The 22,507-nt window shown below is 47.2% G+C and overlaps 1 protein-coding gene and 1 long non-coding RNA gene across 4 annotated transcripts in view; one reads left to right on the forward strand and one right to left on the reverse strand.

The window, feature by feature from the left end:
- Positions 1 to 22,507, reverse strand: part of LOC142563512 (oxidative stress-induced growth inhibitor 2-like) — a 131,968-nt gene that overhangs the window by 103,865 nt on the left and 5,596 nt on the right. The window contains exon 1 of one of the 3 annotated variants that reach the window (XM_075674121.1): positions 8,114 to 8,302. The exons of the other annotated variants lie outside the window; for them this stretch is intronic. The gene's annotated coding sequence lies outside the window, so the exon portion shown is untranslated. Of the gene's footprint in view, positions 1 to 8,113; positions 8,303 to 22,507 lie in introns of those variants that run through there. 3 annotated transcript variants of the gene reach the window in all.
- LOC142563571 (uncharacterized) lies at positions 1,992 to 18,570 on the forward strand. Its single transcript, XR_012824338.1, has 3 exons — positions 1,992 to 2,194; positions 8,846 to 8,918; positions 18,423 to 18,570. It is a non-coding gene; the product is annotated as an uncharacterized LOC142563571 (long non-coding RNA).

Genomic DNA, 22,507 nt, shown 5'->3' on the forward strand with positions numbered 1-22,507 from the left:
TTGTTCTTACTTATTTTTTAAGGAGGGAAAGGCGTACTCAACGTGCATTGAAATCCTGCAGCACAGGGCATTCCTTTTGCATTCAGCCCGGAAAACTTTCTTGTTGGGCTAGTGGGCTAGCTGCCCATTTCATCGGAACATGGCCCCTGTAGACGAACATCTTGGATAAATTAATTGCAGAACTAATAAACGACCAAAGATGCTGCTTAATGACGACAAAATCAGCAATGCAACCTTTCGGGTGTTTAGTGAGTTCTGTAGTCGAATAACGGCAATGCCATATCAGGCAGAGACGGTTCCACCACTCACTTTGGGTGAACCATTTCTTCCTTGAAAACTTAAAAGGCGGTAACCTTGCGTCTTTTCCATTCTCCGTGCACGTTTGCAATAATCGCCAGTGACTGCAGGCCGTCCACATTTCATTTTTAGTACAAGAAGGAACAAGGCAGTACTGAATGCACGTATGCCCATGAAAGCGTTTTTTCATGCAACGTCACCCTTCATGGGAGCGACGACACGTACTGGAAAGGGGCAAATTGTAGTTCTAGTCTTGTAGTAGTCTCCCCCAAAATAGCGTTAGTTAGAGGCTAATCACTCTAACGTCATTGTATGAATATTAAGCCAAATGCAACCGGGGAAAAATTTCACGTTTTTCCGGTTGCCTTTGTGCGCTGACAAGACTTTTTTTTTTCAGTGTCTCTTTTCTTTTTCGCATTCACACTTTTTTTTTTCGTGCGATACTAACACGTGCTATGGTACTTTTAATCCCTTTGCACAAAGGCGCATGTATGCACGCGTGCTGGGGTGAAAAACACGCCGTCAGTTTTTCAGACAGCGATGCATGGTTGCTACAACAAGTGCTGTTGAGACTGCGCAACTACAATAAGGTAGAGAAAAAAATGGAGGGAGGGGAAACATATTTAACGATGGCTACGACATAATGACAGCCTCGCACGACACAGGAGTTGTCGGTTATGCGCTATTTCTGCGTAAGCGAAAAAAAAAAGAAAACGACAAACCGTCCCGCGGAGAGGACGGCGTCATCGACCACATACGATCGAATCCGTCGCCTGCGTTGTGTATTTTAACGAAGCTGCCAGACGCGACAATGAATGGGCGACGGTGGAAAAGCCTAGACAACGGGTTTCTCCTCCCTGGCGTGCTCAAGGTGACACTCCTCCTCCTCCTCCTCACCGGCCTACGCTTCGTGCGTTTCACTCCTAGGGAAAGCACGACGAGTGAAATAACGGGAGATGAAAGGCCCACTTGAATGACCACTAGCGGGGGGGTTTACGACACGTAGAAACCTCCGCCGCCACTCCGATAAAAGAAAGTGTTCTCATCGCGGTGCCACTTGGACGTAATGAGCGCGCAATCTATGCAAAGGAAGACGACTGTCCAGCTTCGGCGAAGGCCACTGACGTCACGCTGTTAACGTCGGAAGATATCATTGGCGACGCGCGTCTAAACCACGTCACCGCATTAGCTCGGCTGTGTGCGAAAGCACGAGAAAAAAAAAGTATGTAGAGGAAAGGTAGCTCCATACGACTGAGATGCGCGAGCATAGCATTTGGTCGCATCTACGAAAGATGTTCCCCGTTCTAACACCCGTTAGGCGCACTCTTGACAAAACGGTGACGTTCTTACTGAAATTCATGGGGTACGGATGAGCTCAGCACGCAGACAATGTGCTACACGGTCTCTTTCGACAATCTATCGCTGCATGGTCGGGTCAACGTGCGCGCCCACAGCTGCGTTCACCGATTTTTTGCATATATTTCTTGGTTATCGAGAATGTGAAGTCGGTGCTCAGAGACTGCTGCGTACACGAGTGCTTTTTTTTTCTTTTTTTTAGCGGTCTTTTCTCCCGCTGATTTCACGCGGAGTGCATATTTCATAAAAGCACACCGCACAGGAGCGAGCCTCGACGGTAGACCCGAAAGGCCGCCCCGACCCAGACGGAATTTCGACACGGGCAGCTGCAAACAGTACAGGCGGCTCCGCCACGGCAGCAAATTCCAAGACAAAGATCATTTCGAACGTCGCGCTTTCCGTCGACAATTTCTTATCGGTGAAGGAGATACAGACGGCCGTTTAGAACGGACTCCATTTTAATCGTAGCACGTCAGCAATGCACTAGCTGACTTTCCCTCGGTGCCCCTGCTAGACTTCCCTTCAGAACGGGTGCTCACCAGTCTGTATATATTATCTCACCAGTCTGTATACTATTCTCGTTCTCTTCCCCCACCACACGACGCCGTTAGGTGACAATCAATCAATCAATCAATCAATCAATCAATCAATCAATCAATCAATCAATCAATCAATCAATCAATCAATCAATCGGTCGGTGACTCTTCTGGTACACGCGTAACCGGATTTTCGGCTTTCCACACCGTCTACACCTCCTAGCTTCGTTTCCTGAGAAGGAACAATTATCGTATCTAGGGCATTAACTGCTCTACGCTGCCCCCTTCTTACCTAGCATCAGCATCTGCTTGATAACCGGCACGAAAAAAATATTATACCATATGAAGTTCATTAATGTAGAAAGTTGGGCTACTCGGTGGTTAATCACCATACCTTGCTGGTTAAGCAGCCCACTGACACGGACACGGCGAAGACACACAAGAAGCAGGGAGTGTCGTACGTCTTCGCCGTGTCCGTGTCAGTCCGCTGCTTCACCAGCAAGGTATGATGATTATACCATACATCTGCATCTACCCCTAACCTGGAAATAGATCGTCTGTAAGAGGACGCTACCTGGAGAGTAGTTGTCCAAAACACTTACCACAGAGTACAGCCGGCGTCGAACCACCTTTAGGTTGCTTTAAACAGCGGCACACGCACGCGAGTCAGATAACGCGCCGGCTATAACCAGTGCTTCCTTCTACATAGAGCGAAAGTGTGCCAATTTGGAAGCTCCACACTCAGAAAGTACCAGAGGCTATTGCCCGGATTATTGAGATAACGAGACCACCCCGTGTCCTATATTCGTTGTTGACGCTTCTAATGTCAAGCGTGCCACTTCTCTCCCAGTCTCCCAGTCTCTACTTCAGTTCACTCGCGAGCAACGGCTGGTGGAAGCCGCTACAAACAATAAAATTCGGCTGCGCCTCACGCACGAGTCGTAACGAATGCATTGCTTCGAACTCGCCGAGGACGTACTTTACCTGCATGGCTAAGTTTAACCCAACAGCATATGCTTCCAAACTGTGCTGGAGAAAAAGAAAGGAAAAAGAGAAAGAGGTATGGGTTTATGGCCTGTTATCCTGCCTGTCGAATAGTGTAGCAATTCGCTACTGAAAGTGAGTACACAACCAAAATCGAAAGGCACGAGCTTATGCTCCTCCACCCTTCGAACAAACGACTCTCAAAACTCCCTACGCACATGTCTGCGCGTCTTCCTATAGCAATGAATGCTGCACGCGACGAGAAGCCGAGCCGGCGCATTTGTCGGGACCGCTGTCTTCCTTCCGACGCATGAACGCCCTTCCGCGCGGCCCTCGAAACTGACTCGCCCGCATCAACACGTCAGCTTACGATTATAGAACGCCCAGCTAGGCCACACTGGTGGCATTCTCGATCGATAACTTCCCAAGATATCACTTTCTGCGCGCCACTTATTGGACAATTAAACCAACAAACATCGATGCGACGAAACGGTCCTCCCACAAGCGTTATTTTCGTGTCACATATATAGTTCCTGAGTGCATTGTAATGATGTCGGTTGATAGGGGCTGCACTGAGGCGGTAACGTTGAAGGTTACGTCACGCAAACCGAGAGAAAGTATGTCTCAGAATGACCGACCGCGAATACGGAGCACCCAGGGGCCGTATTCTCAAACGATCACTTCCGGCGATACTATCGCCTTGGCCACACCTTCGCCATCGGCTCGCGCTGATTGGCTGTTTTAGTGACATCGGTTGAACCCGATTGGCTGATTGAGCCCTACGTCATCCGATTTTGCTCAACCAGCCAATCAGCGCGCGCCTCACGGCGAGACTATCGCCGAAGTGGATCGCTTCAGACTACGTACGTCCCCAGCCAGTCAAGCATTCGCGTGTGTCGTTATTCAAGTGCCGCGCGACCGTGATAGCGCATCGCCTCAATTCTTGACTGTCTTTGCCGCGCGGCAGACACGGCATCCAGTCGGCGTCGTTTTCAAAAAGTAGGCACGTTTAAGTGGCGGAAGGTCTCATTTTGGCGAACAGCTTCTCTCGCTTGCTGTGGAGCATACGTACATACCGACAAAGGAGTAATCGCGCGTGCACGTTTTGCCTAAAGGGACACTAAAGAGAAAAATGGTTTCTTCTGCGTCATTAAATTACCCTTCTACAACACCAAAAACACCAATATTACTACGATAAGACGTTTAGTAAGCAAGAAAAAGCGCAAAAGCGAAATACAGGTGGCGACGCCTCCTTGAAGTTCCCGCACCAGGTGGCTGTGACGTCATGGATATTAAGAGCGTCTTTTAGGGCCTATTTATTTATTTAGAAGTACAGACTCACTACGTTGTGTTCTAAAGGAACCAAATATTAAATATGCCAAGTTTGGGAAACCTTTACTGAGCCAAGGCGGCCCAAATACGAAAACATACTTTAGAATCCCTGACGTCACCCTAAGGTATACCAGCGTCGGAGTTGCGGCGCAAAATTCAAATACTGATACTTTGACCTGCATTTGCTCATGTAATATTCAAACTATTATTTTGAAATGACCACCTGCAAAGTTCTCAAACAATGCTTTATCAGTCTAAACTGATATATTGTTTTGATTTAGTGTCCTTTTAAGCAGTCCACGTCATACTGCACACGGAGTGCTCCGCTGCGCAGCACTGTGCCGTGAGAGATAGAACGTGAATTGTGAAGCTTTTACTGCCGTACACATAAAGTCACGATATGCAAATGTGGCGTTCCATCACACTCCACATTCCACACGTGGCACACAGCGTGCGGCATTTGACGTGCATAGGTGCCAGGAAGCACGAGCGAAGAAGAAACCATGCGGAACGCTTTCGCTCATTAGCGCTATTCATGGCACGGGCAACGCACGCTCGCGGAAGACTTAAGCGCGACCATATTGTGAATCAAGAGCACGTACAATGTTGGTGCATACAGCCATAGCATTAAGCGCGGGCAGCTTTTCCAACAAGAGACTTAAAACTCGGCATACATGCTAAGGAGTTTCGGTCACATATGCATCAGCCACGTGCCACCTGGAGCGCCACTGCGCGCAGTTTTTCGTAAAATGAAAATAAAATTCAAGCGCTACGTTTTTCTGCAGGACATAAAGGTACGTTTAGACTACGAACGTAATGTGCAGATATTTCGCAAGAAATGCCAGCGCGAACGCTAAAAGCGTAACTAAATTGTTCAGCCTACAATCGTAGGGAGCGTTAAGAGCGCAACAGTCGTCACACATGCAAGCGTATTTGTTGGAAGACCCGCTACTCTAAGTTTCATACAGATACGACAGTCACGACGTGTCCAACAAGCGCCGCAGTTTCGGTTTTAAATTTTCCGTGACGCGGCTTCCGGCATCCCCAGTCAACAGCCATGACAGCGTACGCGTATGTGCGTTGTTCGAGCGACAACGGCACGCGGACTCTTTTTTTTTTTTTTTTGCCTTCGCTTAGTTTTTCGGTGGTTTCACCATGATGAAACTGACTGAAACGCAACTGGCCAGCTCACGTTTTGATTAGCCGGCCTGAAGAAGCGTAACGTATGCAAGTTATATACAATGTGCACGACCAATTGTTAAGGATCTTAACGCTAGTAACGCGCGACACGGACTTAACGACAGATGCGCGCTTTGCTAACGTTACGATCGCAGCCTGAACATGCCTTAAGATTAAAAGGTAACAAAATTAACATAATACGCAACTTTCGAAATGGCATCAATTCATCTGTCAGTTTTGTGTGAAACAAGACATGTAAACGTCGCGGTTTTCCTGACGTCACATTTCGAAGGAGGCGCATTGCCGCTGGCGCGGGTAATTAGCCTCGTTAGCATAAAGGTGTCTCAATGCACGTTAAATAAAGGGGACACTTTATCACTCTAACTTCGTGCTGTATGATAAAATGCAAACGCACATTGCACCATTCACCCATGGCTGCTCTCACTCGAATGGGAGCAACCGCGTTCCCTGACGCTATCGGCTTCGCGCCTGCACACATTCCTTGATTTATGTGCATATATGGATCGGATGCACACGTGAAACGACCCAAAGCGCGGTTGGCATTCTGCCAGTTCCGGGTGGTCGGAAGATATTTCTTTGAATACAAAAAACGACAAGGCGACAAAAACTCTATAGAACGCGTTTTAGCATTCATTAAGTCAGGCAGTTCTCAAATATAAGATCGAGTTTTCGAAAAATGGACTGTACAATATACCAGTCTGGATACCCTTATGAGAAACGGGTCAGCAATGGCAGAGCCCAAACCCCATTTTGCATATTGTGTTTCTGTCTTAACCCAAAAGCTTATGCCGCCCATGCAGACAAAGCGTTAGGCAAAACCAAGCGGCTGGGAGCAACTAGATTTATTGCGAATTCACGCGTCGCTATAATACATTGTGCTTTGAGCTCACTAATGGTGCAATAGGCGCCATTCGCTTTCTGCCCCTCCGCCTCTGTAACTAAGCCTGAGCTATAAAACAATTCTGTTATCAGGATATTAAAGGTCCCTTTAGCCTAACTGCGCATGCCGGCTGGGACACCCCGCCATGCAAGCACACTGTCAGAACTAGTGCGACGCTCCAACATCCAAAATCTAATTCGCATACATGAGGTAACATAGTACATTATACAAGAAAGTCGCTCTTTATAAACCTAATTTTTATTAACTTCTTGCGATGTCAACCACGAAAAGCAGGCGTGAATTATTTTTGAAAACTGTTTTGCTCTTGAGCCACCGTGACGCTGAGTGCGAAAAATGCGAAACACGGTGGAGATATCGATGCTAGAATAGTGTGCCTTAATGCTCCTCCTCGTCCCCGTTCTAGGAACTGCATCCAGTCACCTATATGCTACACATATGCTATACAGGCGCGCAACCGGGCTCTATACGGCCTGACATCATAATTACTAAAAATAACTTCTGAAGCTACGAATCCGGAAAAACAAAACATACTGTATTCAATACTATAGGGCAGCTGCTACCCCCCCCCTGCCGAAAATTGCGTAAATAGGAAAGCCAGGCATACATGGCTCCGGCCATGGAGGAAGGAAAAACTAAGGAGAGACCCTGACGTCACTCTGTGAAGCTCATTGATGCCGGAAGTTGGCGTTACTCCGCCATCTTGTCGGGGGAGATTCTCCTCTCTTATTTACATTTCTCACTTTCGGCGTGCAACCACGCCTGGCTGCGCGGACGTGCGCGCGCCGTAGTGATGATATACGACCAAGGGATCCCGTCGCGGTGTTATACCATCACTATTCCGCTGCCCAAGTCAATTCCTCCGAGTATTGTGCTCTAGCTTTGAAAGGAGATCATAATGAACTACGCAAGTTAGACTGTGAGGCCGGCCCCACGGTCTATATATATATGCATATGCTTCCGCCGGCTTTCCTGAGAACAAGTCTGTGCATCCTCACCGCACTGCAAGAATGCACAGGCGGTGAACGGCAGCACACTTTACCCTCATCACGACGTATACGGCTAGCCCATCTGCAGTTTATGAGAACCCACAAGTATGTTGATCGTGGCTTTATAGGAATCGTTTTGCTTTATTGAACAAGTTTTGGGCGACCGCGCACCGCGATGTGACGAGCCACAGCGCGCCGACGAAGAGGCCTAGCAGAGGAGAACGTCGCTACGCGTTTACACTGACTGAGGTCTGAGGTATATTGTTCTCACGGTAAGTGAAGTTTCACGGAAACGAAGTTCTGTGGTATCTTCCGCGCGCTGCCGAACAATAAGCGCGTATGTAACTTAACTTCCCTGCGCCTCTCGAGCACACATGTAAGATATATCTGCCGTAAGGAGGGTTCGTCCCTTAATTCCTCACAGCAGCCGCTTCTTTCCCATCCTTCTACAAGGCTGTTCTACGTGCAACAAATGCATCGTCCGCTGTCAAAAGCAGGAACACTGCATAGCTGTCACTGACCTGCAAGGCGTTGATCGTACATACTCTGAAGCATGGAGGTTTCAGTCTGTGATGACACTTTAGCACGAATCCACCGAAGACGGCAAATAGATTTCAAGATCGTCCGTGGCGTGGTACGTGGTGCACGGCGTTGCATGCGCGCGCTCGTTTTACGCTTTTTACCTCTTCCAATCACACCTGGCCACAACAACAGCCGGGAGAGCACCGTAGAGCTAACACAACTGAACAAAACACGGAGACTAATGCAATCCTGCACACACGACGTCATTGCCACGGTACGAAATACTACCACAGAACACCTACACAAACTTAGAGAAGGGAAACTGTACCTTCCACAGTGCTACGGAAATAAGCGTAGCGGTGGCGTCGTGAACTAAAGTATGTGACCACGGGTGGCGCTGTACAACAGGAAACGGAAACGGGGTTTTGCACAGTATGGTCGCTTTACCTACTGGGTTCTGGCTGATGCGCATCGATCGTGCTCCCGCCAGTTAGGTTGCTGTGTGGCAAACGTAGCGCCTACATACGTATGTAGGCGCTACGTTTGCCACACAGCAACCAAACTGGCGGGAGCACGATCAAGGCGCAGCAGAATATATGTAGCGCTGAGTCATATCGAGTTAAGGCACACTCTGAACTGACTTTTAAGGGCATCCCGAGCGGTTTTTCGTTTATTACGCCGCCGTTACCCCGAGTTGTGGCGCCGCGCTCCAGCTGTTGCATTTCGTGCAGGGCTACTGACAGAGTGCGGTTTCCAGGTGGCACGATGGCCTCGACTGGAATAAACGCACACACCAAAGATTGAGTAAGCTTGAAAATATTTTATTTGCATTTTACAAGTACAACAAAAAGCACACGTCTACGGATCCACACAAACGCGGTTACATAGTCAAGAACATAGTCAAGAAATGGCTCATTAATAAGGGTAGCACAGACGCACAAGAAAGAAGACCTAAGCTACAAAACGTACAGTCGGCTGCTAAACATAACTTCCCTGTCACCGCGTGTCACTTTTATACAGCATCTTTAGAGCACTACCAGGCCGGGTAATTTGGCGAAAAGAACGCAACAGCTTACGGCCGTCAGCTGCCTCTTCCTTACGGGTGTCATAATTATCCTAATCTCCGCATCAACGTCGTGCAAGTCCGCATACAGGTATCTTTATCTGAACCACATGTGCCAGCTTAATACATGTGTAGTGAAATTATGATAACCACTGCGTCTTATCAAACGTATTGGTTTTGCAAATGCGCATTACAGCTGACGGAACGACATACTGTAAGTGAAGCACAAGAGAACAAGGACAAAAGGAGGATGCAACACTTGAAGAAGTGAAGAATTAGTAGGCGTACAGCAAACAAGCGATGACGGAGAACACACAATGATGCATCGGGTGTTCTGTGACATCGGTTTGCGTACTTACGGTGTTATGGAGATCAACGGCATAAAAACGTACCTTCAAGCGTATTCCGTCAACCTCCGCCGCATTCATTATGATAATGAACGCCTAAACAAAATGAGGCACTATTTTTTGCCAAGAGTAGACCTCTTTACAGCAAGTCTGTGTAATGACTCGCAGACGAAACCAGCATGCTTTCGAAAATGTTTTACCGCCGTAGTATTCGAACGCCAACGGCCAGGAAACACATCGATACCAATAGGCTGTCGGCTGTCGGTGGTTAATCAAGTACAAAAACCTTGACGCTATGACTAAAAAGCAGCTTCAACAATCAAATTTAAAAAAAAATCAACTGCCTATTTGTCCGAGGTAAAAAACATCCTTAGACACCTCGATTGTTCATGTCAATGGTTTGTGTAAATTAAAAAAATCAGCATGTTCAGCGCTCCTAGCAGAGAAAGCACCAATTAAAGTATTCGACCAAATTACAGTAGCTCCACTTGCGCGCTTACGCTGAAACGCGCCTCGATTGATTTTTCGCCCTCTGTGGCCATTTGTTGAACTTGAGAGTGTGCGGGGCCTGATACTACGGGACAGCACACGCAAGAGCACGCACCACCATAACAAAACCGCCATTGTGCCCCGACAACATGGCCGCCATACCAAAAAATACCACGTGACTTCCTCCCCACTTTTGTCCTAGAGGGTAAAGAGGGCAGGGCCTCTAAGTTTTTTTTTTTTTTCCTCCATGGCTCCGTGGCTCCGGCTAAAGCAGTGGCTGAAGTGGCGCTCAAATTTCGCACGGAGATCTGCAGTGCATTAGCAGTGCATAGAGTTACTGTATGTGCTACCGCAGGTAGCACATACATATACAGTAACTCTAGCAGTGCATGCATGATGACGCCATCTGTCACTGTTACAGCGAAACACTGTGCGCGCCGTATTGCGCTTATACAGTGACAGATGGCGCAACTCTTCCATCGCAGTTAGTGTTACTGTATATGCTACCAAAGGTTTTTGGTAGAATATACAGTGACTGTATACTAGCGGACAACTTCCTGTAGCTACGAAGGGAAAGCTACGTAGGCAAAACGCGCACAAGTGAGACCGCTTCTGAAAGAAGCCCCGCGTTTGAATCTACGTTAGTTTAGGCTGGCGAAGAGAAAACTTACACACCTTATTAGCAACAGTTAAATAAGACAGAACACATCACTGCGTGTAAAGGTTTGCTTATTTTGCGGCTTTTCCCTTTCGCGTCTGAGGAAACCCGAAACCGTCGCACGTTAAAGCTGCGTCGATTCAGCGTCTGTTCCGAGCAACCTAAAGCACTGTCAAACGCTGCCGGACTACTTGGCGTGGTAACACATGTGCAGCAGCCACGCACCCGTAGCTTTCCCTTATTAGCCACAGAAAGTTGTCCGCGAGTATAGTCGCAGTCGCAACTAGAGTTTATTGCACGCCCTGAAGGGAGCCATATACCGTGTGTCCGACGTAACTTGAGCCAAGCGCTCAAAATATGCAGATACCACGTGGCTGGACAGAACCAATTTAATGTTGTTTGCCGTCGCTTGGAGATACTCAGATTATTTTTTGCATTCCATCTAATTACAAAATTAGTCCTAATTAATTAATCAACTTCTCAAATATTATAATTAGATGAAAAGCGTCAATGTGAGCAACATGAAAATCTGATACGCTTTCTGTTGCTCAATACGTGCTACATAAAAGTGTTTTTCCAAGCACGAGACAAGCCCGCGAATACACGCAAAAGTGCCTCGAGCGGCGAGTCGCGGCAATTTTTCGTGCATTCGCAGGCTTCTTTGATGCTTGAAAAAACACTTTTGTGTAGCACGTATTGAGCAACAGAAAGCTGTATCGGGAGTTTTGCATGTTGCTCTACAATTTTCTCTTTGACACTTTTCATCTCATTATAGTATTTGAGAAGTTGATTAACAAGACCAATTATGTAATTAGGTGGGATGCAAGAAATAATCCAAGTATCTCCAAGCGACGGCAAACAACGTTACCTTGGTTCTGTCCAGTTACGAGGCCTTTGCATATTTTTAAAGTTTGGCTCAAGTTACCGTGGGACACCCTATATACTATAACTGTAGCCGCAGGAATCTCTTTTTTTCCCGTGGCCTCGCCCGCGCACATCCGATTCATTCTGGACGAAATAGACAATTAAAACACTCAACGAAGATGTCGTATTAAACAGCATGCACCACAAAATGGCAAGTGTGTGCGAATGAACCAGCACTATAGCCGGAAGAGCCAGGTGTACCTGACACTTACTTTTACTTAAGTACAATTTATCTTTACTGGCTCAACCACAATTAATCATTTAATGAAAGTTGATAGAGGATTGCATCGCCTACGCACGTACATCGTGAAAACGTAAAACGTGTCACGTTCTCTGTCCTGCTCTCCAACAGGTAACTTGTATTCCTAGGTTCTTCTCTGCCTAGTCATCTTGTTGAAACGTGAAGGTGGTCCACGCATACAAACGCGGATATTAAGGACAGCTGAGACGCGCTGCAATACAGGGGCCTAACTCACGAAGCTTATCGTTAATTAATTACTTTTGCCACTGGCTGGCACGGCTTCACTAATTATATGTCCAACGTCATGATTGGCTGGCATTTGCTCTTACGAACAATTCTAGCGCAAGAGGTTTTCTGTGAATACGGGCCCAGATCTCCATTTCACGAACAGGCGCCACAGTTACGTCTCCGCGTGGTCTGGATCAGCAGCTTCCGTACGACAGTGTTCCCTCCAAGTGGAAGCGGAAACGCACGAGACAGGGCCAAGTGCGACAGTTTAATTTTAAACCAGGTGACCCCGCTCCCTCTTGACAGCGCTGAGCTCGACGGAGACACAGGAAAAGTCAAGAGGGCAGGGTGAGACGGGGTGGGCTAAGTGAGGAGCTTTCTGCTTTTTCAAGCGCGGGGAATGCACTAGAACGATAAAAGAAGCTACCCGATAGAATGCACGATAGCACAGCTCACAGCAGCCAAGGACGACGCGGCCGACTGGCCCAACGGAGAGGCCGACGTCATGTGAACGCCCCACGAGTGGGTCACGCACCTCATATCCTGACTCGCCTCTATGAAGCACGCGGCTCGGCTTCCCTCCTAAGCAGGGCGCGGGGCTTCCGGCCAGCCGGCGCGTGGCAAACCATTTAGTTCCTGATCGGGCCATGTGAGAAGCGTGTGAGCTTCACAATAAACACAAAGAAATTGGATATTTCTGAATCACTGCAGCTCGAAATGGGGCGTGTATCATGTGATGTTACACATTGCCATTCTGCGCTTAAAATGAGACACCGTGTCGGGGTTGGAAGCCAACGAAAGATCGGTAGGTCGGTTGGCTTTGTGGGCCAATGATAAAACCACAAATGAGGTCATGCAGGCTGACATGGGTTTAGGCCTCTTTTGAAGTCACAGAAGAACGGAGCAAAATTAGATTTGAAGAATGATTCAGGAACTTGGATGAAAATCAATGGGCGGCTAAAGTACACAAATATATGTACCTCAAAAGAGCGGACACAGAATGGAGGAAGAGGTCAAGAAAGTTGGCCACAAAGGTAATTGAAAGTGTCAATAGACAACCAGGAGGTCTCAAATAAAAATAAAAAGACAGAAAAACAGAGTGTGAATTGGATGCAGAGGATGGAAACAAATACCATGAAGATTTACAAGAATGCCAAGGAAGAAATTAAAAGGGAAAATCTGTACGATAACACAAGGGCAGTCCCTTGCTATTTGCGGATTGAGCTGGTTGCCTAAGTACAAAAACATAGTGGAGCAAATATTCGCAACAGGACGACACCAATGTGTCTGCTGCAGCGAAAATCCGGAGAAAACTAAGCACATCCTATAATGTAGTGCGAAGGTATTCACGCATCGAGACTCGTAGGAAACGTCCACCTTCCACAAGCGCAGGGATTTCAAGCGGATGGATTCATTCACCGGCCAGCAGTCGAGATAAGCAAGAGACTCTGGGCCCTATAACGTAAATCTATTCGAATCTGTTTTTAATCCAATCTTATGACGTCAAATTTACGTAACCAGCACCGCAAGCATCGGGCGGTGATCCGCAACGCTCTCCTCGTTTACAGGATGTCACTTCTGTTTGCTCGCAAAGCGAGTAGCATTGCCTACTTTGACAGATTTTTCGCATCTGATTGGCTGGAAAGAGGAGAGAAGCACGCAGAAGGGGACAGGGTTTCGGTAAGTCCAAGTTAAAGCCGTGAAAGTAGATAACCGGATGAGGAGGGTGTTGCCGGCGTCTGCGATTGGCCCGCTTCCGCTGCCTTAGCTTGCGGTGACTGGTCAAAAATCGTGGCGACGAGCAACGGAATGTTAAAATGGCCGCTAAAATGAATTCTCAGTCAAGAAGAGTTGGCAGAGTGATGTCGTGTACGTGCCGAAAGGGCTCCACAAAGTTATACAGAAACATAAAGGTTTTCATTATACGCAAATAAATCTGTTCTCCCCGGCAGCTCCGAGTAGCTGCAGTGCCAGAGTGTCGGAGGGCAGACGTCCTCTATTCCTTTCGGAAACGGGAAATCTATGGCTATTCCGAAAAAAAGGTTCAGTTTGGTTCGGCATACCAATCAGTGGCGGTCCAACTGCGCCATTTGCGCAATTTCGCTACAATTCGACTTGCCTGCTCCTGGTTGCGCCTAATCAGGTGCCATTTGCGCGAACTGCTCAAAATTGCGGTGTTATCGCGTTTTTACGGCAATGCAATGTTTTGAGTAAGGTTATGCAACTAAAGTCAACGACGGATTTTTCGGGACGCCCGATTTTACGGACATGCCCGATAATTCAGACGCCTTCGTGGCACGTCACAAATGCACAAGAACGTCTCAAATTTCGGACGCAAAAAACACTTCGACGTTCGATTTTACGGACTTGCCATGACCGCAGGTCCGAAACTGCATTTATCGAAGCCACCATCGCCGCCATTTTGATTATCTCGCCGCCTCGAATAGGCGCTCTCGCACGCAGATCCGCTGGCAGCCGTAGCCACCACCGCGGCAACGCTAGGCCTGGCCTCTGCCAAGCTTCTTGTTGTTCGATACAGTGTTCTTCATTGAAACAACTCGCCGCGGTTAGCAACGGCGCCGACTCCGTCTTTGTAATTTTCGCCAACGGCTTCGAAGCTCGGAAAGCACGACGCGTTTCATAATGCCGGTTCCCAAAAGTCAGCTTCGCCTCAGTACACCATTGTTACGCGGCGAAGCATACGTAAGGTATTGCGGCGAAGCATACCAAGATTGGGAAGGGGCAATTGTCAAGGGACACGGTATGTATTCCTTAAATATACTCGCGTGCACCCGCTGTCTCCTGTCACAGTACGAGCACTGATACGCCTTATAAGTGTACTGGAACGCCTTCAGAGATATTTTAGACGTGCCTGTGGCGGTTTGAGCCCTTAGGGGCAGTAAAAGGCATGCATTCGTTTTTGTCTTACGTTTTCGCGGCCCGTAGGGAGTCCAAAAAATCGGAAGTTGACTGTACTCAACCATAGGAATCAATTTGTGAAAATTCAAGTAATTAATTTTGCAACTTCATTATCTACTACTCTATTTTTCGCATATTTGGTGAAATAGTTGGCTGACGTCGATTCACTGCAAGCAGCCATACCATGACGCTCAGTTGGTGTCGGGATAGAAGAAAATTGTCTTGGTACAAGGGTCGTCCGGGTCATCAACTCCAATCGAAACAATTCCTATACCCGACGCCGACAAAGGGAACGGCGACGAAAGCAGCGCCTATGTGCGAAGACATAGGACCGATTAGCCACTGGAAGACATGCAGATCGCATCGCATACGCGTGTTCATGTACGCAGATTCACGCATTTGCACATGCAATTGCACGGTTTTACGCCGAATCGGCATGTATCTATTCGCAGAGGCCACACACGACATACGGGAAACCGACAAACCGCCTCACAACGAAAGTGTGTGCACAGCATGGTATGAACGTTGTTCCCCACCGCCATCACCACTTTTGCGACACACCGTACGGAGGCATTTCATCTTGGCGCCGTTCACAGATGCATAGTCTCTTGTCGAGCCTCTAGCATTGTTATTGGGCGTAATACACGTTTTGTCTCGTGCGGTAAAGCATATGAAAGCACATGTGTAATTTGGAATGCACTAAGTCATTTTCCATCATTTTTTGTCTTGTGCCTGGCGGCGCAAATTGTTCTAGCACATTTGTAATTTTATCTGTCTTGTGCCTAGGCGCATATCTTTGTCCTCGTTAGCCCAAAAAATTTTATTTAATTGTTTACAGAATGAAGTTCATTGCGTACCAAAAATAATAATGTTTGCAACATACCGTACATGGTACACCGTCCGTGGGAAGGCAAGCTTAACTGGTCGCTGTTGGCTTTGTGTCCTGCTTCACTGTTGAGCAGCACTTAGTGATTATGTATAAAGTAATAACAAGCTTCGCCAAGTGGCTACAGATTACTGCTGTACTATTCCAAGTGTTCCAAAAAGACCAATTTTTCTCCTCCGAAACTGCTCCAAAATGCTGGTGTGGCGCTGCATCTAAACTGCTCCAGAACGACATTTTTCGTGCTAAAAAAATTGCTCCAAATCCTAAACTGGCTGGACCACCACTGATTAATGCATCTTTAATGCGTAACCAGTCTGGCGTATAGTGAGTTGTAGCGTTTTTGTGACGTCGCGTGACAGAAAAGCGAAGCGGGCCCAGCCCGAAAACTTTTTACCAATAGCGAAGGGCTAATGGCGAAAAAAGAGGTGTGGAATCGGAAATAATGATTTTTCTTTTGTTCGGTCTAATCATGCATAATCAGTGTGCGATTTGTAATTAGTCATATCAGATTGGGAGTTCCCACGGTTTTCGTCACGTCGCGTGACAGACAAGCGAAGCGTGGGTAGCCCGAAACATTTTTTTTTTTTTTTTTTACCAATCGAGGAGGGCTGCTTGCAGAAATGTAATAGAAATAGTTTGGAATAGCTTCAAAGCGCCCTCTGTTTATAGTATTGGTAGGAAAAAAGCAGAGAGGAAATTGACAGGAGCGGATCCATTACAGGCATAGGTAACTATACACAAGATAGATAGGGAGGTTTAAGACAGAAAAGAAAAATGAGACATAGACAAAACACTAGACTGATAAATACCTCTATATTACTTGATTAGCTCAAGGATGCTAGGTGACTGTCGTTGCCCCGATTCGAAGGGGATGCCAACAAATCATCATCATCAAGAAGCAGCGATAGAAGGCATGGGACATTGTAGGCTGCGAAAAAAGAAACTAGTGGCGCATTCGACCGGTCGACATCGAGCACTAGGAGCACATTGGCCTGGTTCATTCAGAGCGCCGCGCTGCTGTTCGGAACGCTCGGAGTCGCTCCCACCTTCAACCTGGGAGCGCGACCTCGATGATGCAGCTGCTCCCATTGCTCTGGGAGATGAACGTTCAGCTGGGGCAGGGCTTCTCTGGCTCCAGTCTCGATAGGGCTCCGCATCGCTGGAAACCGAGTTGGGGAGCGGTAGGAACCAGTCGAAGAGCATACCGTAGGAAAAATAGTAGACTAGAGACTCCTCCAATCGGTTTTAGGTGAAGATCGTCATCGAGCTGCAACGGTGCTACTCGAAGTTCGCATACGTAGAAGAAAGTTTTTTTTTTTTTTTTGCTAGCTAATGTGTCACTCGCAGCGCGAAGACGCTGCGTGATCTTCGGATCAATCAACTTACGGGCTGCCAATGACGCGCGAAAGCTCCCGCCCGGAGACATTGTGTGCGCAGGCGCAGTTCTTGTGAAGTCGCGCAATCTTTTGCGATCAGCTATTAATAACTGCAATACAGTCGCAAGGAAGGGCAAGGGCACCGTCGCGCAAACATAGTAAAAGCCATAGACACATGGCGCCCGTAACCGCGTGGCGTATTAAAGCAAAGCGCACAGATTAAAGGTCACGAAGAGGATGAGATATTTCTTTCACTTTTTCGATGAAGCGAGTGACTGATGTGCGCGTCCAGTGAGCGACAGTCAGCGACAGCAAAACAAACAAACAAAGAATAAATAGAACTACAGTATGGTAACCGACGCTAAAGCACAGGCAAACACCACGTCAGGAACACATGTCGCAAAATATGCTCAACAAAAGCAGCTCACGGATGCACGAAATATTTAACTCAAGTTCAAAAGAAGAAAAATAAAATGTTAATAACTTAAAACAACGAATCACATCATGGGGACGACGAGCTGTGCGATCGAAAAATGAAAACAAAACAATTAAAGTCGGAGGTGAACGGAAAAGCTTCTTTTTTTTTTTTTTTAATGCTAAGTCTGAAGGTAAAGCAGCTGTGCACGCGCGCCGGTGCTTTACTGCTTATAGTTAACACACGACCTCAATTATTTTGGTCTTTACTATTATCATCATTAGCGCGGCCACGTGCTGCGATGTCCGATTTGCAGAACTAAATTATACCACTAAAACGGGCGATGCATGTACAAGTAATGTGCGAGAACAGGGGTAAGAGAGGCCTTAGGTAACGTCGCTTCGTCGAAACGCGTACCTATATATGTCATCGTATCGGACTAAGGCCTCCCTTTCCTGTAAATGTCTATGCACCCCAAATACCAATACTTCTGCCTTATGAAAAGACGAGAGAAAAACCTGTCATATAATGTCACTCGTTTCTATGTGTTTAAAATCGCCGTACAATCTTCTTTAACACTGAGCAACAGTTAACGGTATGTATAGTAAGATGTTGCTCCTAAAAAAGAAAAAGAGAACAGCTATTCAGTATGACCAGGGTCCATCGTATATATGATTGAACCACGCCAAGTATGGCTTGGCATGGCGGCTCAGTGTTCTTGCTGTGACTGCGTTTCTTGTCTTTTTGTTTTATCGTCTCCAGCAGGTTTGCCGACACACCCAGGACTGTAAGCGACAGATGCGACGCGTGCACAAAAGCACTGAACTTGCAAGTAAATGCCTTCTTCAACCCAACATTGACGGCCTCGTCCCCAAACGCAGCCTGAAAACCTAGCTGAAACTATTCCACACTTTACAAGACTTCAGTGCTCGCTCTCAAAAAAAAAAAAAAAAAAAAAGTTCCTCTTTCTTCTTTTTCCTGACTTTTTCCTGAATAGCGCAACTATCAAAGTGCTACCATTTGTGTCTAGAAATTTGGGAATCGAATCAGTATTTTAGGGGAGCTGCCTTAGTCGCTTTTGGGAACAATAATGAAATCGTTGAAGCTCAAGAACACATCCAGGATATGCATTGCCTCGATCAAAGTGTCAGCGCGCTCCGGTTGCTCACGCCCGCTATAGAAAGATAAACATTGCAGCTGCTACGTAAGAGTCAACTCAGCTGCGGTCAGTGGCTGCCCCACATGCCCTCCCTCACCGAAGTGCCTACAGTTATAATTGAGGGGCCCAATTTTTCATTAATCGTATCACAAGAAGCCAACAAACAAAGACACCAAGGACAACACACGGGAAATTACTTGGACTGTGGCAGAAAGGATGTTCCACATCCGCCGCCAAGGTTTGTGAGTGGTGGCGCTGGCTAACACTCCCAGGATTAGTTCTAATAGTAACACATAAATACCCCAGAAAGTCGATGGGAAGACGGCGTCGCGGTAGCTCAATTGGTAGAGCACCGCACGCATAATGCAAAGACCTGGGATCGTTCCCCACCTGCGGCAAGTTGCTTTTTTCATCCACTTTCAATTCCATTTATTTATAGTTTCTTTATTTCAATTAGTAAGTACAAGTAATTTCCCCTGTGTTGTCCTTAAGATTCGTGTCTTTGTTTTGTTGGCTTCTTGTGATACAGTTGTAATTACAGTTCTTATACCAACTCCGGCCACTGGTGATAGCGTACGTACGTATTATTAGCGAAAGAGGGCCGGCCGAGGACAAACAGTTCGCATACGATCGACAAGCTTGGGTCAGGGTAATGTGGTGATTCGATATTCCGATGCTATCCCTTTTTCGCGCTTGGTCAGTGGCCCGATTGAGCGGCGCTCGGCCCACGTTATCCCCACTATCAGCGGGCTGTGAACGGTAGACGCTAATAAATAGAATCGAACGAAACGTATCTTTACATCATATCGGTCTTTGGTCCGTGTTCACAATTGCGCAATCTCTAGCGCTTTCTCGCTGGCCGGCGTTCGGCGGGTGTACAGGCGCACCACTACGCCCGATAGCAGTGGCCGCAATAATGAGACGATGGCCAGGCGATGGCTCGTGCGTTTTGCGTACACGTGAGGGAGGTCGAAAATTGCATTGTGACATTGGTTACGCGAAATTCTGCAACAGCTCCCCAACAGAGTACATTCTTGGTTTCAAGGTCACGTGACATCGCTGTACACTGTCGCGCGATTTTGGATTTGCCATTGCATTGAAGGGATACTAAAGAGAAACGCTAGATCAATTCAGTTCGAAAAGGTATTCCTTCAAAACTCCATTTCCGTTAATTTCCTGGTAATAAGTTGATTATCAGAAAAGAAACTGAGCGTCAAAGTCCCCCCCCCCCCTTTCTTTTTTTTGTGCGATGCTCCAGCACAGAAACGTTAGTGCGACGACATGGATTTCAATGCATCTTCTCGTATTTGGGCCGCTGTGACGCAGTAAATGTTCTCCAAACTTAGCGCTAAACGACTGAGTCGGCTTGAGCAGATGTCGTCAATATCCCCAACGTCACGGCAAGCTGTTGCGGGGACTTCAGTGCGGCGTCGCCACTAGTACTTTCAATCTGCGTCTTTTCTGGCATGCGGAGCCCCCCCTTATCACAGTAAGGGAAGCTGGTTCTCTCTCTCTTTCTCTCTCTCTCCTTCCTTTTCCTTTATCTTCACCCCCTCCCCCCAAAGGGGCAATTCACCAACGTAGCTCAAAATGTGCGTTGAAATTGATTACTTTCTCGCATGTTGAAATGTTTAGCGCTCGCAATAAATTCATCGGGCAAACTTGTAATGCGGGAATCTTTATGATGGCTCCACCACCTGTGTTTCGTTTTAGCGTCTTTTGTCCGGTTACGAAGCCTGCGCTCTCGGTAAGACAGCCGTGTTTTGGTATTAAGAAGTGTACACACACACACACACACACACACACACACACACACACACACACACACACACACACACACACACACACACACACACACACACACACACACACACACACACACACACACACACACACGCTACATGATATATATATATACGCGCGCGAGGTGTATAAATGAAGACGGACCCCGTTCTATCTACTCCCCAAAAGTTCACTCATGCGTCCGCAATTCTGCGCTCCTATGCATGCAGATTTCGGATGCCTCGATAGCATGCAGCGTCGCTGTGCTTGGTATCGAGGCACCCTATACGCTGATTTTGGCGCGCTGCGCTCCTTTTGTAATGCAGTCACACTCTACGCTCATTGTTTCTCCGAATAATTTGTTTGTTTCGTCGTCGTTCCCTTCCTCCTTTTTTTTTTCTCTTTTCCTTGCTCTCGTGCGAGAATATAATGCCTCCTTCTGTGTGATCAATCCCACTGTAAGGTACATGAGCCATGCTTCCAAGTCTCAACAACAATGGCACTGTCGGCTGTGAGGACCTCCTGCTGTCACAGTAAATAAATTAAGAAGCGGAGAAATCACTGGTCTCCTGAGACTTTTTTTTTATTTTCCGTTTAATTAGTGCACTGAGACCAATTACTTAAAATTTTTAATATTCCCTTTAAGCCCAAGTGTGTTTCGTGAAATCGTCGAGGGGGTTCAGAAACAACTGATCCAATTTTTTTGTGGCAACGTATACATGCTGCGTGTAGTGATTTTTTTTTTTCGGCGTTGAAAGAAAATCCACGAAATATGAAATAAAACCACGTCACTACGCTCATGCACTATCGTATTGCAGCGCTCTCAGCCGTGCGTCCAGCCAATCGCTTGTCAGGGACGACGGCGCTTCCTTTCCGTGTGCCACCGTCACAGATGCTAACGCACTGTGAAGCCGATGCCTTGAGGAGAGGCCGCTAACTTTGCCAAGGTCCGCGCGCACGGTTCTTTCGCTCGAAGCACGGCTGAAAGCGTTGCAATAGGATAGCGCACATGATAGCGCACGGAGCGCCGTCACGTGGTTTTATTTCATATTTCGTGGGCTTTCTTTAAACGCCGAAAATTATCACCTCCCAGCATGTACGTTGCTACAAAAATTGGATCGGTCGTCCCTGAATCACCTCTACAACGTAAAGAAACGCACTTAGCCCTAAAGTGCATATTAAATATTTTTCATAATCGATCTCAGTTAATAACCTTGATTATCTAAATAAGCGGAGGGGAGGGGGGGAATCCTCTATAAGGAGCACCACAGATGATGGCAAACCATATGTCGTTGGTTTCGTTCAGCTACGCTTAACCACTTTTCTTTTTTTAATCCTTAGTTCAAGTTACGTGAGACACCGTATATTTCAGGGACAGGTTCGAACTCAAGCTAGGCTGAGATAATGCCGGGAAGCCCCGCTGCCAAACGAGGAGCTTGCCACGGGTCCGGGCACGGAAGCCGAAACTGAAGCCCTGGCGAATTTCCTTCTCTCTTTGAACATGGGCGGCACCCCGCAGAAGCCGGACACGCATTCACCAGGGAGAAACGAGGGAAACGGATTATAAGCAGACGGGTTTTAAAGGTCCGGCCCTAAAGCCAGACGGTGTGGGGCACAAGCCCGAAGACGGTGCCTATATAGTGCCGATGAAATTGGTCATTTGACGACTGCGGCGTGCGACGGAGGCTCACGAAGTATTGAGCGGGTTGCCGCAATCACTTGGCTTGTTGTGAACAGGTATATCCCATGACTACATTCGTTTGCAAGCCCAAATGCACACTCTGTAAATGGAAAGAAACAAAACTCACCACGTTTTCATTTCTTGTTTTATAGATATTTCTTGAAAGGAATATGTATTTGCGGCCCCACGGACGTTTCATATATGTTTGAGGCGTTTCAGTAACGG

The sequence above is a fragment of the Dermacentor variabilis genome, chromosome 1 (assembly GCF_050947875.1).
Source record: "Dermacentor variabilis isolate Ectoservices chromosome 1, ASM5094787v1, whole genome shotgun sequence".
NCBI lineage: Eukaryota > Metazoa > Arthropoda > Arachnida > Ixodida > Ixodidae > Dermacentor > Dermacentor variabilis.